The 17,077-nt window shown below is 45.8% G+C and overlaps 2 long non-coding RNA genes across 2 annotated transcripts; one reads left to right on the top strand and one right to left on the bottom strand.

Moving 5' to 3' along the window:
- Positions 1-1,911: 1,911 nt before the first annotated feature.
- LOC115080908 lies at positions 1,912-2,626 on the bottom strand. The gene is made up of 2 exons (XR_003853701.1): positions 2,435-2,626; positions 1,912-2,284 (listed from the first exon to the last, which is right to left on the bottom strand). It is a non-coding gene; the product is annotated as an uncharacterized LOC115080908 (long non-coding RNA).
- Positions 2,627-2,712: 86 nt separating this feature from the next.
- On the top strand, positions 2,713-15,951 carry LOC115080909. Its single transcript, XR_003853702.1, has 3 exons — positions 2,713-2,756; positions 4,845-6,285; positions 15,891-15,951. It is a non-coding gene; the product is annotated as an uncharacterized LOC115080909 (long non-coding RNA).
- The last annotated feature ends 1,126 nt before the right edge of the window (positions 15,952-17,077 follow it).

The raw sequence follows: 17,077 nt of genomic DNA, 5'->3' as shown, positions 1-17,077 counted from the left end.
TCGAATTTCCACGTCTCCTAGGGCTTCCCTATATCTGTAAAGGATCCAGCCCGTTTCTCCGTATTGCCCTGACCTGCTCCATCCCCTGTGCATCTCATCCGGACGGCTGCAGGCCTGTGACATTGCTGGACCGGCGATCTTCTTCCATTCGGCCGGAACCGGACATCTCGCAGCCTTCAGAACCTGAGACATGAACTGCTTGACCTGTGCAGGAGCCTCCTCGATCGCCGCATTAAAAAGCAAAAAGTTAGATTCCCATAGGAAAGCAGAGCTCCTCAGAGTCTTTATGAGTTGCTGAAGGGCTCTGCATAAGGGAGCGATCCCCACACAACAGCATCGCACACGTCCCCCCGGTGCCTCTCCCTACCTTCTCCCCTAGGCCGCGATCGCTCTCTCTGTAGGGCTCTTTGCAGCTCGCGGCCGGACAGAGGGTGAGATCCTGGGACCCGGTCCCTCCCTCCCTCTCCGCACCTTCAACCGTGGGCCTGGATTGCTCTCTGGGCTTCTCTGAATCTCCTGCTCGCTGCGAAAGAACGGCCGGGACCGGGCTGTGCTGTGCCCCGCCTCCTCCCCCTGCCGTCCATTCGCAGCAGCAGGAAGGGGCGGGGCTGCAGCAGAGCTCTCTCTTGTGATTAGGCTCCCACCCTGCCTGTCTCGCCCTCACAACCATGGTGGAGCTGTAGCTTCCGGTCGGTGACCGAGAGCTCGGCCGTGCGCTCCGAAAGCGAGCAGCGGCCACCCTGCCGGGAAAAGCCGCTCAGCACCGAAGGAGCAATGGGGGCTAAGGCTGGGTAGGAAGCGCGGGTTCTGTCCCAGGCATGAGCTGCGCTTTACGGCCTCACCCTCCCCAGGCTTTAAGCTTGCAAGTCCTGCAAACGTCTCCGGGGTTTAAGCGGCTCTTCTGCTCTCACTGCTCCGAGTTCACGGTCTGATTGTGACTGAGGGGTTCGCATGGAACCAGAAATCGGTTAAATAAATAAATTAATGAATGACCGAGGGATGCGATGTGTGTGTGAGAGAGGGTGAGCGGTAAATATCGCACACGGGGAAGCCAAAATCTGTCCTGGGGGCTTCCTTTCCCGGGGCACTGCTGGACGGTCTGTGCTGGCAAGAGATGGCTCAGAAGCTCCCCCGGAGCCCGTGTCTAACAGCCCCTGCTAGAAACCCGTAATCTAATGTTTGTTTCACCGCGCACTGTGTGCGTTAGAAAGATTCTTTTATTTTAAGAGAGAACATTTCATTCTTGTGATTGCGGGCGAGGAGCTGTTAATCACCGGAGGGTGTAATACAAGATTGTCGTGGAAAGAGGGGTAAAAGCCCGGAGCCTCTGTCCCCGGCTGCCTGGAGAGTGCAGAGCCTGCTGTGAAGGGCTGGTCCTTAGGCTGGCGTCCTGTGCTAGGAGAAGAATAAGGGGTAAAAACCCGGGATTGTTTGTACCCAGCTGACTGGTGGCCCAGCAGCTCTAATGAGAAAGAGCCTTAATTAATAACAAGAAAGAGCCACCAGCAGACTGGGGGTTTTACTACTTTTTACTAGGAAAAATGGCCCAAATTTCACCAAAACTACCCGTTTCTAGTCCTTGTGATCAGTAACATCCTCTGTCGCGGAGAGGATGCTGCAACCCACGGTGTTAAGGAGCTGGTGGGGCTTCGAACCCACAACCTCAATGATACTAACCCGGCACCCAACCCTTGGGTCAGCGAGGCTTTCACACCAAGTACTTTTCGGAACTTATATTTGACATTTCAAGGAGTAGAAACACCGTCCCCCCAACCACCTCCGAAAAGATATCTTTACCAAGAGCACCACAGCCTCCCAAGATCCACCGGTGGCTCAGAGCGCAGAGGGCACCACTTATAAACCACAGGTCTCAGTTCACATTCAGCCTCTCTTTTATACACTTCGATGCGATTTTTATTACAATAATTTTTTATTTTTTTTAATCAGGAAAACAGCAAGTGCACAACGCCTGTATCCATCGTAATTCAATCAGCACCAATCAACAGCCAATACAAAGTACAGAACAATATCCCCAGCCCTTACATTATTATCCCGCCCCGGACAATGCTCGGATTTCCACGTCTCCTAGGGCTTCCCTATATCTGTAAAGGATCCAGCCCGTTTCTCCGTATTGCCCTGACCTGCTCCATCCCCTGTGCATCTCATCCGGACGGCTGCAGGCCTGTGACATTGCTGGACCGGCGATCTTCTTCCATTCGGCCGGAACCGGACATCTCGCAGCCTTCAGAACCTGAGACATGAACTGCTTGACCTGTGCAGGAGCCTCCTCGATCGCCGCATTAAAAAGCAAAAAGTTAGATTCCCATAGGAAAGCAGAGCTCCTCAGAGTCTTTACGAACTGCTGAATGGCTCTGCATAAGGGAGCGATCCCCACACAGCAGCATCGCACACGTCCCCCCGCGCCTCTCCCTACCTTCTCCCCCGGGCCGCGATCGCTCTCTCTGTAGGGCTCTTTGCAGCTCGCGGCCGGACAGAGGGTGAGATCCTGGGACCCGGTCCCTCCCTCCCTCTCCGCACCTTCAACCGTGGGCCTGGATTGCTCTCTGGGCTTCTCTGAATCTCCTGCTCGCCGCGAAAGAACGGCCGGGACCGGGCTGTGCTGTGCCCCGCCTCCTCCCCCTTCCGTCCAATCGCATCAGCAGGAAGGGGCGGGGCTGCAGCAGAGCTCTCTCCTGTGATTAGGCTCCCACCCTGCCTGTCTCGACCTCACAACCATGGCGGAGCTGTAGATTCCGGTAGGTGACCGAGAGCTCGGCCGTGCGCTCCGAGAGCGGGCAGCGGTCACCCTGCCGGGAAAAGTCGCTCAGCACGGAAGGAGCAATGGGGGCTTAGGCTGGGGGGAAGCGCGGGTTCTGGCCCAGGTATGAGCTGCGCTTTATGGCCTCACCCTCCCCAGGCTTTAAGCTTGCAAGTCCTGCAAACGTCTCCGGGGTTTAAGCGGCTCTTCCCGCCAGCCTGCTCTCACTGCTCCGTGTTCACGGTCTGATTGCGAGTGAGGGGTTTGTATGGAACCAGAAATCGGTTGGTTAAATAAATAAATAAATAAATAAATGAATGAATGAGGGATGCGATGTGTGTGTGAGAGAGGGTGAGCGGTAAATATCGCACACGGGGAAGCCAAAATCTGTCCTGGGGGCTTCCTTTCCCGGGGCACTGCTGGACGGTCTGTGCTGGCAAGAGATGGCTCAGAAGCTCCCCCGGAGCCCGTGTGTAACAGCCCCTGCTGGAAACCCGTAATCTAATGTTTGTTTGCATAGGGGAGGAGGTTTCACCGCGCACTGTGTGCGTTAGAAAGATTCTTTTATTTTAAGAGAGAACATTTCATTCTTGTGATTGCGGGCGAGGAGCTGTTAATCACCGGAGGGTGTAATACAAGGGAGTCGTGGAAAGAGGGGTAAAATCCCGGAGCCTCTGTCCCCGGCTGCCTGGAGAGTGCAGAGCCTGCTGTGAAGGGCTGGAGTCCTGTGCTAGGAGAAGAATAAGGGGTAAAAAGCCGGGTTCGAGTCTAGCTTAGCCAGAAGCTAGGTGGGGGCCAGTGTAGGTGAGTGGTGCGGGTGGATGGGGCGGAGGGGGGGGGGGGGGGCAGTTAGACCTGTGTTCCAAGCATATTCCGGTGAATACCTCTAAGGAGAAAGAGCCTTAATTAAATAATAACAAGAAAGAGCCACCAGCAGCAGGGGATTTTACTACTTTCTACTAGGAAAAATGGCCCAAATTTCACCAAAACTACCCCTTTCTGGTCCTTGTGATCAGTAACATCCTCTGTCGCGGAGAGGATGTTACAATCCATGGTCTTACTGAGCTGGTGGGGTTTCGAACCCACAGTCTCACTGTTACTAACCCGGCTCCCAACCTTCGGGTCAGCGAGGCTTTCACACCAAGTACTTTTCGGAACTTATATTTGACCTTTTCAGGGACTAAAAACGCCTCCCCCCACCCACCTCCTAAAAGATAAGGGGTTAATCCCCGGGAGAGTCTGTACCCAGCTGACTGGTGGCTCAGCAGCTCTGTCCGATGGCTCCGTTACAGGGATTTACTCGAATATACGAGGGCGCGGGTTCGAGTCTAGCTTAGCCAGAAGCTAGGTGGGGGCCAGTGTAGGGAAGTGGGTGCGGGTGGATGGGGCGGAGGGGGGGGGTCAGTTAGACCTGTGTTCCAAGCATATTCCGGTGAATACCTCTAATGAGAAAGAGCCTTAATTAATAACAAGAAAGAGCCACCAGCAGACTGGGGGTTTTACTACTTTTTACTAGGAAAAATGGCCCAAATTTCACCAAAACTACCTCTTTTTGACTGGAGAGGATGCTACAACCCATGGTGTTACGGAGCTGGTGGGGCTTCAAGGTTACTGAGCTGGTGCAGCATCCTCTCCGCGACAGAGGCTCAGTAACATCCTCTGTCGCGGAGAGGATGCTACAACCCACGGTGTTTCGGAGCTGGTGGGGCTTCGAACCCACAACCTCCACGTTACTGAGCTGGTGGGGCTTCGAACCCACAACCTCAATGTTACGGAGTTGGTGGGGCTTCGAACCCACAACCTCAATGATACTAACCCCGCTCCCAACCCTTGGGTCAGCGAGGCTTTCACACCGAGTCCTTTTCGGAACTTATATTTGACATTTCAAGGAGTAGAAACACCGCCCCCAACCACCTCCGAAGAGATATCTTTACCAAGAGCACCACAGCCTCCCAAGATCCACCGGTGGCTCAGAGCTCAGAGGGCACCACTTATAAACCACAGGTCTCACAGTTCACATTCAGCCTCTGTTTTATACACTTCGATGTGATTTTTATTACAATAATTTTTTATTTTTTTTAATCAGGAAAACAGCAAGTGCACAACGCCTGTATCCATCGTAATTCAATCAGCACCAATCAACAGCCAATACAAAGTACAGAACAATATCCCCAGCCCTTACATTATTCCCCCGCCGCGGAGAGTGCTAGGATTCCCACTTCTCTAAATCGGTTAAATAAATAAATGAGCGATGCAATGTGAGTGAGAAAGAGAGAGGGTGAGCGGTAAATATCGCAAGTGGGGAAGCCAAAATCTGTCCTGGGGGCTTCCTTTCCCAGGGCAGTGCTGGACGGTCTGTGCTGGCGAGAGATAGACATGGGCTCCGGGGGAGCTTCAGAGCCAACAGTCCCTGCTAGAAACCCATAATCTATCCACTTTTAATGTTTGTTTGCACAGATGACAATGGAAACTGTGTGTGTTAGAATGATTATTTTATTTTTTTAAATTTTCTTTTTATTAGTTTTAATCAATTAATACCGGTATTGTTAGGTGGAACAGCCCCTAATTCACTCCTTGAATTCAGGAAATGTTCAAGTTGCTCTGGCTCCATGAATACATATCTATTATTTTCTATATTAAGTATACATTTACAAGGAAACTTTATCATTATTTTCGCACCTAACTGGCGAGCTCTAGTGCACAGAGACAGAAAGTTTTTCCTACACAATTGCATTGATCTAATAATGTCCAGATATATCCATATTTTCCCTCCAAGGTAAGGCTTGTTCCTATTGTAGAAAAACTCTTTAAAACCATATCCCTTTCAGCAGGTAACAAAATCTTCACCAGCAAATCACCTCTCTTTTCAATTTGTTCCTCCTGGGTTGTCTCAAGAAATCCAGACAGGTTATCAAACGGGGATGGGAACTCTGGACGCTCCCCTCGGTCTTCCTTGTCCTCTGTCTCTCCCCCACTTCTCTGTACTGAATCGTTGGTGTGGGAATTATGAGCTTTGCCAGCAAACCATTTCAGGGTTTAACACTAACTTCCCTTCTCCCTGACCTTTGCATTGAACAAAGCATCACTTGTGCTTAAGCCTCTCTGCTTAGGAGAGGATACCTGACTGTAATGTATTTCTCTGGCTTATAATTAACCCTGATCGCCTGAAAGAAAAGCTAGTTGCCCCTAGTCAGGGGCAGGACAAAGACAGGAAGTATAGAATTCAGCAGCCAATGAAATGATCCGTACACACCCCCTGAGCCAAGCCAATAGTGTAGAGACACGTCTGTTGCTATGTGGAAAGGAGCCAATCGTGTGATGACACATCATCTGCCTTTGTATGAATGTGCAATAAAAAGAGGACCCTTGGGACTGCTCAGTCTTTTTCCTGCTTGCCATGAAACCTGCCTGATGTGCCTTCTTTTCCTCCAAATTCAATATCTGGTGACCCGCGCCGTGATACTCCCTGCTCATCCGGCTGGACATAGCTTAGGTGCGCACCGTACAGCAGACTTGCCTTCGCAATCGTAAGTATTTTTAAAGTACTTTTTAGTATTTTTTAAGTATTTGTCAGCAAGTTTGTTCCCCACATTTGTGAGCATGGCAAGTGATTTGACTGTACAGCAAAGGCTTCATGCTAGAGAGCTGCAGAAAATAATCAAGAATCATTATTTCATCACCAGAGGAAAAATAGCAAAAATTAAAATAGGGGACTTGGAAGAATTGATAAGTGAAATAGCTTGCCGCTGCCCCTGGTATTCACAGGCTGGAACTCTGAATATCCAGGACTGGATTTTAATAGGCAACAGTCTTCATACGGCCTCAAGGGCCCCCATAAAGCAATTATTAATATGGTAAAAATGTACAGAGGCCATAGAACACATAGGGAAAAAAAGTCTCAAGCCAGCATTTCCAAACCATGTGCTCTTAGAAGCAGACAGCATCAGTACACTCAATCAACATACCCTTCCCCCATCTTATGCACATACTCCCTCAGAGACAGCAAATTCTTTGTATCCTCAGCTCCCCATACCTACACCCATGGCACAACACATTCACGCCTTCTATAGAACATAAGAAAATGCCATACTGGGTCAGACCAAGGGTCCATCAAGCCCAGCATCCTGTTTCCAACAGTGGCCAATCCAGGCCATATGAACCTGGCAAGTACCCAAAAACTAAGTCTATTCCATGTAACCATTGCTAATGGCAGTGGCTATTCTCTAAGTGAACTTAATAGCAGGTAATGGACTTCTCCTCCAAGAACTTATCCAATCCTTTTTTAAACATAGCTACACTAACTGCACGAACCACATTCTCTGGCAACAAATTCCAGAGTTTAATTGTGCATGGAGTAAAAAAGAACTTTCTCCGATTAGTTTTAAATGTGCCCCATGCTAACTTCATGGAGTGTCCCCTAGTCTTTCTACTATCCGAAAGAGTAAATAACCGATTCACATCTACCCGTTCTAGACCTCTCATGATTTTAAACACCTCTATCATATCCCCCCTCAGTCGTCTCTTCTCCAAGCTGAAAAGTCCTAACCTCTTTAGTCTTTCCTCATAGGGGAGCTGTTCCATTCCCCTTATCATTTTGGTTACCCTTCTCTGTACCTTCTCCATCGCAATTATATCTTTTTTGAGATGCGGCGACCAGAATTGTACACAGTATTCAAGGTGCGGTCTCACCATGGAGCGATACAGAGGCATTATGACATTTTCCGTTTTATTCATCATTCCTTTTCTAATAATTCCCAACATTCTGTTTGCTTTTTTGACTGCCGCAGCACACTGAACCGACTATTTCAATGTGTTATCCACTATGACACCTAGATCTCTTTCTTGGGTTGTAGCACCTAATATGGAACCCAACATCGTGTAATTATAGCATGGGTTATTTTTCCCTATATGCATCACCTTGCACTTATCCACATTAAATTTCATCTGCCATTTGGATGCCCAATTTTCCAGTCTCACAAGGTCTTCCTGCAATTTATCACAATCTGCTTGTGATTTAACTACTCTGAACAATTTTGTGTCATCTGCAAATTTGATTACCTCACTCGTCGTATTTCTTTCCAGATCATTTATAAATATATTGAACAGTAAGGGTCCCAATACAGATCCCTGAGGCACTCCACTGTCCACTCCCTTCCACTGAGAAAATTGCCCATTTAATCCTACTCTGTTTCCTGTCTTTTAGCCAGTTTGCAATCCACGAAAGGACATCGCCACCTATCCCATGACTTTTTACTTTTCCTAGAAGCCTCTCATGAGGAACTTTGTCAAACGCCTTCTGAAAATCCAAGTATACTATATCTACCGGTTCACCTTTATCCACATGTTTGTTAACTCCTTCAAAAAAGTGAAGCAGATTTGTGAGGCAAGACTTGCCCTGGGTAAAGCCATGCTGACTTTGTTCCATTAAACCATGTCTTTCTATATGTTCTGTGATTTTGATGTTTAGAACACTTTCCAATATTTTTCCTGGCACTGAAGTCAGGCTAACCGGTCTGTAGTTTCCCGGATCACCCCTGGAGCCCTTTTTAAATATTGGGGTTACATTTGCTATCCTCCAGTCTTCAGGTACAATGGATGATTTTAATAAGTTACAAATTTTTACTAATAGGTCTGAAATTTCATTTTTTAGTTCCTTCAGAACTCTGGGGTGTATACCATCCGGTCCAGGTGATTTACTACTCTTCAGTTTGTCAATCAGGCCTACCACATCTTCTAGGTTCACCGTGATTTGATTCAGTCCATCTGAATCATTACCCATGAAAACCTTCTCCATTACGGGTACCTCCCCAACATCCTCTTCAGTAAACACCGAAGCAAAGAAATCATTTAATCTTTCCGCGATGGCCTTATCTTCTCTAAGTGCCCCTTTAACCCCTCGATCATCTAACGGTCCAACTGACTCCCTCACAGGCTTTCTGCTTCGGATATATTTAAAAAAGTTTTTACTGTGAGTTTTTGCCTCTACAGCCAACTTCTTTTCAAATTCTCTCTTAGCCTGTCTTATCAATGTCTTACATTTAACTTGCCAATGTTTATGCTTTATCCTATTTTCTTCTGTTGGATCCTTCTTCCAATTTTTGAATGAAGATCTTTTGGCTAAAATAGCTTCTTTCACCTCCCCTTTTAACCATGCCGGTAATCGTTTTGCCTTCTTTCCACCTTTCTTAATGTGTGGAATACATCTGGACTGTGCTTCTAGAATGGTATTTTTTAACAATGACCACGCCTCTTGGACATTTTTTACTTTTGTAGCTGCTCCTTTCAGTTTTTTTTCTAACAATTTTTCTCATTTTATCAAAGTTTCCCTTTTGAAAGTTTAGCACGAGAGTCTTGGATTTGCACACTGTTCCTCTTCCAGTCATTAAATCAAATTTGATCATATGATCACTATTGCCAAGCGGCCCCACCACCATTACCTCTCTCACCAAGTCCTGTGCTCCACTGAGAATTAGATCTAAAATTGCTCCCTCTCTCGTCGGTTCCTGAACCAATTGCTCCATAAAGCTATCATTTATTCCATCCAGGAACGTTATCTCTCTAGCGTGACCCGATGATACATTTACCCAGTCTATATTGGGGTAATTGAAGTCTCCCATTATTACTGCACTACCAATTTGGTTAGCTTCCCTAATTTCTCTTAGCATTTCACTGTCCGTCTCACCATCTTGACCAGGTGGACGGTAGTATACCCCTATCACTGTAGTCTTCCCTGATACACAAGGGATTTCTACCCATAAAGATTCAATTTTGTATTTAGTCTCATGCAGGATGGTTATCCTGTTGGACTCTATGCCATCCCGGACATAAAGCGCCACACCTCCTCCCGACTGCTCCTCTCTGTCATTGCGATATAATTTGTACCCCGGTATAGCACTGTCCCATTGGTTATCCTCTTTCCACCATGTCTCTGAGATGCCAATTAAGTCTATGTCATTTACTGCTATACATTCTAATTCTCCCATCTTACTTCTTAGACTTCTGGCATTAGCATACAAACATTTCAAAGTTTGTTTTTTGTTTGTATTTTTATTCTGCTTTTTAATTGATAGGGATAAGTTAGAATTTTTTAGCTCAGGTGAGTTTTTAGTTACAGGCACTTGGACTACTTTTCTAATTATTGGAACCTCACTGTCGGGATGCCCTAATTCTATTGCATCATTAGTATCCTTTAAAGATACATCTCTCCGAATCATGCGCTGCTGAGCGACTGTCGGCTTTCCCCTTTGTTCTAGTTTAAAAGCTGCTCTATCTCCTTTTTAAAGGTTAGCGCCAGCAGTCTGGTTCCACCCTGGTTAAGGTGGAGCCCATCCCTTCGGAAGAGACTCCCCCCTTCCCCAAAAGGTTCCCCAGTTCCTAACAAAACTGAATCCCTCTTCCTTGCACCATCGTCTCATTCACGCATTGAGACTCCGGAGCTCTGCCTGCCTCTGGTGACCTGCGCGTGGAACAAGGAGCATTTCAGAGAATGCTACCCTGGAGGTTCTGGATTTAATCTTTCTACCTAAGAGCCTAAATTTGGCTTCCAGAACCTCCCTCCCACATTTTCCTATGTCGTTGGTGCCCACGTGTACCACGACAGCCGGCTCCTCCCCAGCACTGTCTAAAATCCTATCTAGGTGACGCGTGAGGTCCGCCACCTTCGCACCAGGTAGGCATGATACCAGGCGATCCTCACGCCCACCCGCCACCCAGCTATCTACATTCCTAATCGAATCACCAACTATGACGGCCGACCTAACCCTTCCCTCCTGGGCAGTAGGCCTTGGGGAGATATCCTCAGTGCGAAAGGACAATGCATCACCTAGAGAGCAGGTCCTTGCTACAGGATCCTTTCCTGCTACACCTGGTTGGTGCTCTCCCATTATGAGACCTTCTTTCTCCAAGGCAGCACCAGGGCTGCCAGTCTGAAGTTGGGACTGGACTACTATGTCCCTGAAGGTCTCATCTATATACCTCTGTCTCCCTCAGCTCCTCCAGGTCTGCCACTCTAGGCTCCAGAGATCGGACTCGTTCTCTGAGAGCCAGGAGCTCTTTGCATCACATGCACATGTACAACTTCTCACCGGTGGGTAAAAAATCATACATGTGACACTCTATGCAAAAGACTGGGAAGCCCCCCTCTTGCTGCTGGACTGCTGCCTTCATCTCAATTTTGATCAGTTCCTAGTTGAGTTTTAGGTTGCTATGGGAGTAGGAATGTGTCTAAGTTCCTTTAAATGTATTAGTGAATTCACTGTCTGGTAGTGGCCTACTGGGGTCTGATCGAATTCTCAAAGTTTTTGTTGATGGGTTTTTTTTGTGCAAGTGGCACCTGCCTATAAATTAAGGGATGAGCTTGGGGTGGGAGGGAGGGTTGGGAATTACAAACAGTCTAACTTTAGTTAGTCAGCCTGAGTGACTCACAGCTCCCTTGATTAACAAATGTTGTTCCCTAATCACACTACCTCAACACCTTTCCAAGGTGAGTAACTGAGCTGAACTATTCAACTTTTTTACTTTGGCATATACTGCTCCTAGCTTATTTCTAGCTTCTGGCTACTTTTTTGTGGGTTTTTTGTTTTTCAATACAATGCACTCAGTTATTATTAAATAAAACACTTGAGCACAATTAAGCCACAACCTGGCCTGTGCACAGAATTTCCTCAAACAGCAAAAAGAAAACCTTACAGAAAACGAATTAGAAAGACTTCAAGCCTTTCCCATTACAGAAAAGACCAATGAACTAGGGGGGACAGAATATGAAATAGAGCATCTGGGGACACACACTCACAAGGCACCGTCCCCTACCATGGCTCCTGTGGCTTCCTCTGCGTCCACCTCAGAGAGAAGGCCCCTGGAGACTAGGGACGCCGAAATCAGAGAAGCTAGCCTCCCTCCACCTTGCCCGCAAGCCCTTCCCCCACCAACTCCCTGTACCCCCATTTGCCATTGCCTGAGACAGTCATTGATTCTGCATCACCAATTTGTCCAGGTAAATTACCATCTCAAACCGCTGCTCTTGGTAACAATTTATGTGCCGCGTCAGCATGGGATTTCACCTAGAGCAAGTGAATGAAAATCTCACAAAGGAGGAATTATTGGAAGGGATTCAAGCCTCTCCCATTACAAAAAGGATTAAAGAACTAGGTGTGGCAGCAATAGAGTTGAGTGCCGCCCAGAGTGCCATGGACAGTGGCTATGCCCCCAGGTCTTCAAAGAAATTAGCGTATAAGACCTTGGGCAAGGCAGCTGCGTTACAAGCAAAGAAAATATCAATATGAAAGAAATGATTTAATGAGACAGTACAATGACCTGTTACAAACCAGACTACACCTAGTGCTGGAGCAGACAGGGCAGACTAAGGAGTGGTTTCTCTTGGTCTTTGATATTCAGTTACAGAAAATCTGCATACTTTGAGAGCATTTCCCCCACACAAAGTGATTGCAGAGCCTTATGTTATAACTGTACTGAAACTTGAGCAGTATTACAGTGAAACTTTCCCTTTTGCAAAGTTAATTTGGCTCACACTTAAAATGACTCCATTTCTCTGAGATTTAAGTTTATAGCAATTGCTTGAATTGCCAGTGCACAAAACTTGTAATTCTCCCTATAGGACAAAGAGAAAATCTGTTTGCAAGAGATCAGCAAGTCCTTGCCAGTCATTGTCTCTGTTAAACAAAGCTGTCTTTCAGTTCCTATTGACTGAAGGATTAATTCATTGAATGAAGTTCTCTGCTCTGTTTCTTTTCTTTTGAGAAACACTGCTCCTCCCCCTCTTATCCTGTCTTTCTGTTAACTCTTGGTAGCCACTCAGGTGGGGGGGGGGGGGATAACTTTTGAAAAGAAAAAACTGGACTTAGTACTGCAGTTTCTCTCCCTAGTTTCTATACCTCTCAATTCCTGAATTATCTGCTGCAACTGTGCGTTGCAGCTTTCAAAGGGGGGCACGAGACAGATCAGATCTCCTGCTGATCCAAATCTTTTCCCTCAACCTTCAATGCATTACTACACTAGCCCTTCCTCTCACTCTGTCTTTAATCTTTTTAATACTTTCAAACTTCTTTAATACTGAACTGAGATTACTGAACAGCGTGTTTAATTTCCTATTCTAATAATTATAAGAAGAAATTGTATTCTGATATTCCACATTGAAAGTAAGCTCAGAGTATTATTGATTGCAACCTGGAACAATAATTGCAATCTATAAAGTAATGATGGTGTCTCCACTAGGAGGCGCTATGCTATTCTACCAGTTATATTATATTATTATTTTAATAATTCTGTTGTATACTAGTTTTTATTTTTCAGATCTGCGGTCCTCATGTCTTAAGGAAACTTCAGTTTTATTTTCTTTTTCACAAATTTTATACAGAATTCTGAACCTTAAAATTTTTACTGACAGAGGTTGCTACATCTAAAGCAATCCCTCCCAAGCCTTTTCTTGCAAATCTAAATTGAATAATAGAATTGATTTATCCAAGGTTAAAGTAAGAATTTCACTTTAATCATTACCTTAGTAAATGTTTTGCTGTATGCCAGTTTTTAATATTTTCCAGACTGACAGCCTTCCTGCCATGAGAGATGTGAAGATGAACACTTTGCAGTTTATTTTAACATTTTTCTAACACCTTTTGACTTTTGATTTTTGATCCTTGATCTAATTTTGTTTTTGATACCTTTTTGATAACACATAATGAGTTAAAAATCTTATCTGTTTATCTTGATGCCAAGAAGACTATGAATGAACATTTGCAGGATAAATGAATGTCAGTCTTGTGTAACATATGTTTAATGTAATGTCTAATATACTTGCCATTTGTGATTCAGCCTACTACAATTGACTTTTCCTTTACATGATTGATTTACATGTGTGCTATTTTACTGAATGAAAATTGATCACTGCATAAAAACTTTCTTGATAATGGGGTTACCCTCTGTTCTGAAAACTGATAATGGCTCTATTTACTGCAGCCATTCCTTTGCATGAATTTTGTCAATAATTGAACATTAAATACTTATTTGGCATCCCCTACAACACCACAGGGCAAGCCATTGTGGAGAGAGCCAACCATACCCTTAAGAGCTCTTGACAAGACAAAAACAAAAAGGAGGGAATGCCCCTGGACTTCCCCCTAGGAAGGACTGGCTGAACAAAGTATTGTTTACTTTAAATCATCTAAACATATCAAATTCAAATAAGACCACAGCCATGGGTAATCATTATGGGACTAGGGTTAGTCACTCACAGCCATCAGTTTTGTATAGAACAGTGATGGCCAACCTTTTGAGCTCAGTGTCAAAATTCATAAAAAAAAACCGAGCATAACTCGGGTGGTGTGTCACTTCTAGAAAAATCCATAATTGTGATATTTGAAGCTCTAACAAGTTATAATTTTAATATGTACTGTATTTATTAATAAAGCAAAAACAAATAATTCTTTACCTTGCCTGCTTAGTGACTTTTTTGTTGCTGAATTTCATCAGCTAAATCTTCAATTAAAACAAACACTCTCCCCCCCTCCCACACAAACTCTTACTCCCCTGGATTTTCTCATACACTCATGCTCTCACACTCACTGGCTCCCTCACATACACACAAACACACACACCCAGGCAGACTCCCATTCATTTTCACATCACTCCCGCTCCATCCTCCAGGCAGGCACCAATTCATTCTCACACACAGACCCCCAGGCAGGCACCTATGCATTCACACACATACACCCCCAGGCAGAGTCCCATTCATTCATATGCACACACTAAAGGTAGACCCCCCCCCCTCTTTTGCCAGCAACTTCAGAACCTCTCTCATTCCTCTGCTGCCACTGTCACTGCTGCCACATGACTATTGGGGATGTTACTATTCTTGCACATTCCCAAAGATTACATGTGCCAATCACTAAAATATATATAATTTTTTTAACCTTTGCTGTCTGATCTTAGTTTACTAATTGATTGGTCACAGGCTTTTTTTTTCCACCTTCCCTCTCTTTTTTTTTTTTTGCCAATTCCTTTTATATTGTCTTTTTTCTGTTTCTTTTCTCTCCATCTTCCCTCAAACAGTCAGGTTCTCATTCTCACATGCATTTCTCTCTCACACATACAGTCTCTCACTGGCACATGCGGTCTGACTTTCTCACACAGGCTCTCTCACTCCCATATGCTGTCTTGCTCAAGCACATGCTGTCTCTGCAAACATTCACTCTCAAACACAATCTCTCAACTCGTCTCATACACGCACACACCCTCTACAGACTCTCAGCCTCTCTCACCTCTGGGCCACCTCTTCGCAGGTCGCCGCAGGATGGGCTCTGCAGCAGCCCTGCTACCGGGCTTCTTCCTCTTCTCAGGCTGCTGCGACTTGGGTGGGATTCGCGGCGGCCCGTAAGCTCAAGTGCTGCTCCTCTTCTGCGCGTGCTGATGCTTCTCTCCTTCCTGCCCACGCGGCTCCGGCAACGTTTACTTCCGGGCCGCACAGGGAGGAGGGGCATCAGCGCGTTTAAATGCGATCCCTATCTGCCTGTCGTTGTGCCGCATGAGCCTCTCTGCACCCGGGGGCATGGGGGGGAGATACTAAACTAATTTTAAAGGGGTCGGCGCAGCCGCTAAAAAAAAAAAAAATAAAGGATTGGCACAGCAGGAAAAAAGACTCGGCACAGCCAAAAAAAAAAAAATCCCGATACCCCATGAAATGCTGTGCATGTCAGCAAACACATCTTGGCGTGTCACCTCTGACATGCATGTCATAGGTTAACCATCACTGGTATAGAATATTTAATGTCTGGTACGGTCCTGTTCCCATAACATAGGGACGAGGATATGTTGCTCTGCTTGCTTCCACAGGTATCAAGCTGTGGAGAGATGGAAAGGTGTCCAGGTCTACAGGACCCGATCACCAACTTCTCCCTGAGCCTCCACCGCCCTCAGAAGGACAGAGACCGGACTCCTTGCAAAAAGCAGCACCACATAACCTGGGGACAGATCAAGGCCCTATCTGACCAATCTGCACAACTCTTAGAACAGCAACGCCTTGAGAGAACTCCAGAGAACTTATTAGCCGCCTTTTCTTGCCTGAATGCCAACTCATTAACAATTGTGTTCTGCACCCCCCTCCTTTGCCTTATTTCTCCAGCTATGGCGATTTCAGAACAAGGACTCTGACAGGACAACATGTACATCCTCGATGCACAGAACTTTTCACACCTGTTGGATCTGCACACACATGCCAACCCATGCCTGCGGAGAACTACTGATGCATGCTGTACCATTTAACCTTACAGTATGGACTAATTATCCTTTACAGAGAGGTGTTTTCATTAACTCTCCAGTTAATAATACCATACTACACATCGGCAGCCGTATTCAAGAGACTGCCGCTCTTTGTTGGGACTATGATACAGGGGATGGGAAGGGGATTCAGGTGGGAAATATCCATATTGTAACCGAACCTTTGTATTAATCACTGAACACTTACATAATTATACCACATATGTATGCAATTGGCAGATTTCAGGCTGTGCAGTGGGAGACCCAAGCAGGTGCAGAGAGTATAGAGGGGACGAAGGATTTACCCTTTGTAGTTACATAGCCCAAATGATAACACAATTTAAAGATACCAATGACATGTCCACTAATCTGTTAGGAAACATAGGGATGTTATGGGGGTGTAGAGCATATATGAACATTTCCCCAAGATGGAGAGGCAGATGCACTCTAGGCTACATCCTCCCCTCATACTATGCAGTCAGAAATTTACCCAAAGCAAGACTCCGTAACAAAACGGAGGCGATCAAGAATCCCATAGATATGTATACAGAAACCCAGATAGCTAGAAGCCTGTTTCCCCAATGGGGACAGCTATGAATTACAGAGACTTACACATCCTAGCTAACTGGACGACTGCCATATTTAATCAGACAGTCCATGCATTAAAACTACTCACAACAGAAGTCTCTCAGATTAGAGAAGTAGCATTACAGAACCGCTATGCCTTAGACACCATTTTAGCTTCAAAGGGTGGTGTTTGTGCATTAATTGGATCTCATTGCTGTGTGTACATATCAGACTATAAAGCAAACCTCACACATCCCATAGAACAGATAGAAACCATGGTTGCTGATGCACCACTTTCAGGCAGAATACCAACTTCTCCATGGGATTGGCTATGGTCCTGGCTCCCTGATATTTCTGGTCTCAAAAGGGTGATTTCTATTATAATTACTGTAATTGTCTTAATTATTTGCCTGTGCTGCTGTATTCAGTGCATACCCAACCTCATATCCATACTGAAACCTTGCTCTCAGCCCGGATACAAAGATG

This window comes from Rhinatrema bivittatum, chromosome 19 (genome assembly GCF_901001135.1).
Source record: "Rhinatrema bivittatum chromosome 19, aRhiBiv1.1, whole genome shotgun sequence".
In the NCBI taxonomy this organism is placed as follows: Eukaryota; Metazoa; Chordata; class Amphibia; order Gymnophiona; family Rhinatrematidae; genus Rhinatrema; species Rhinatrema bivittatum.
Note: the sequence above shows the minus strand (reverse complement) of the source record. Positions and strands in the feature narration are given on the sequence as shown.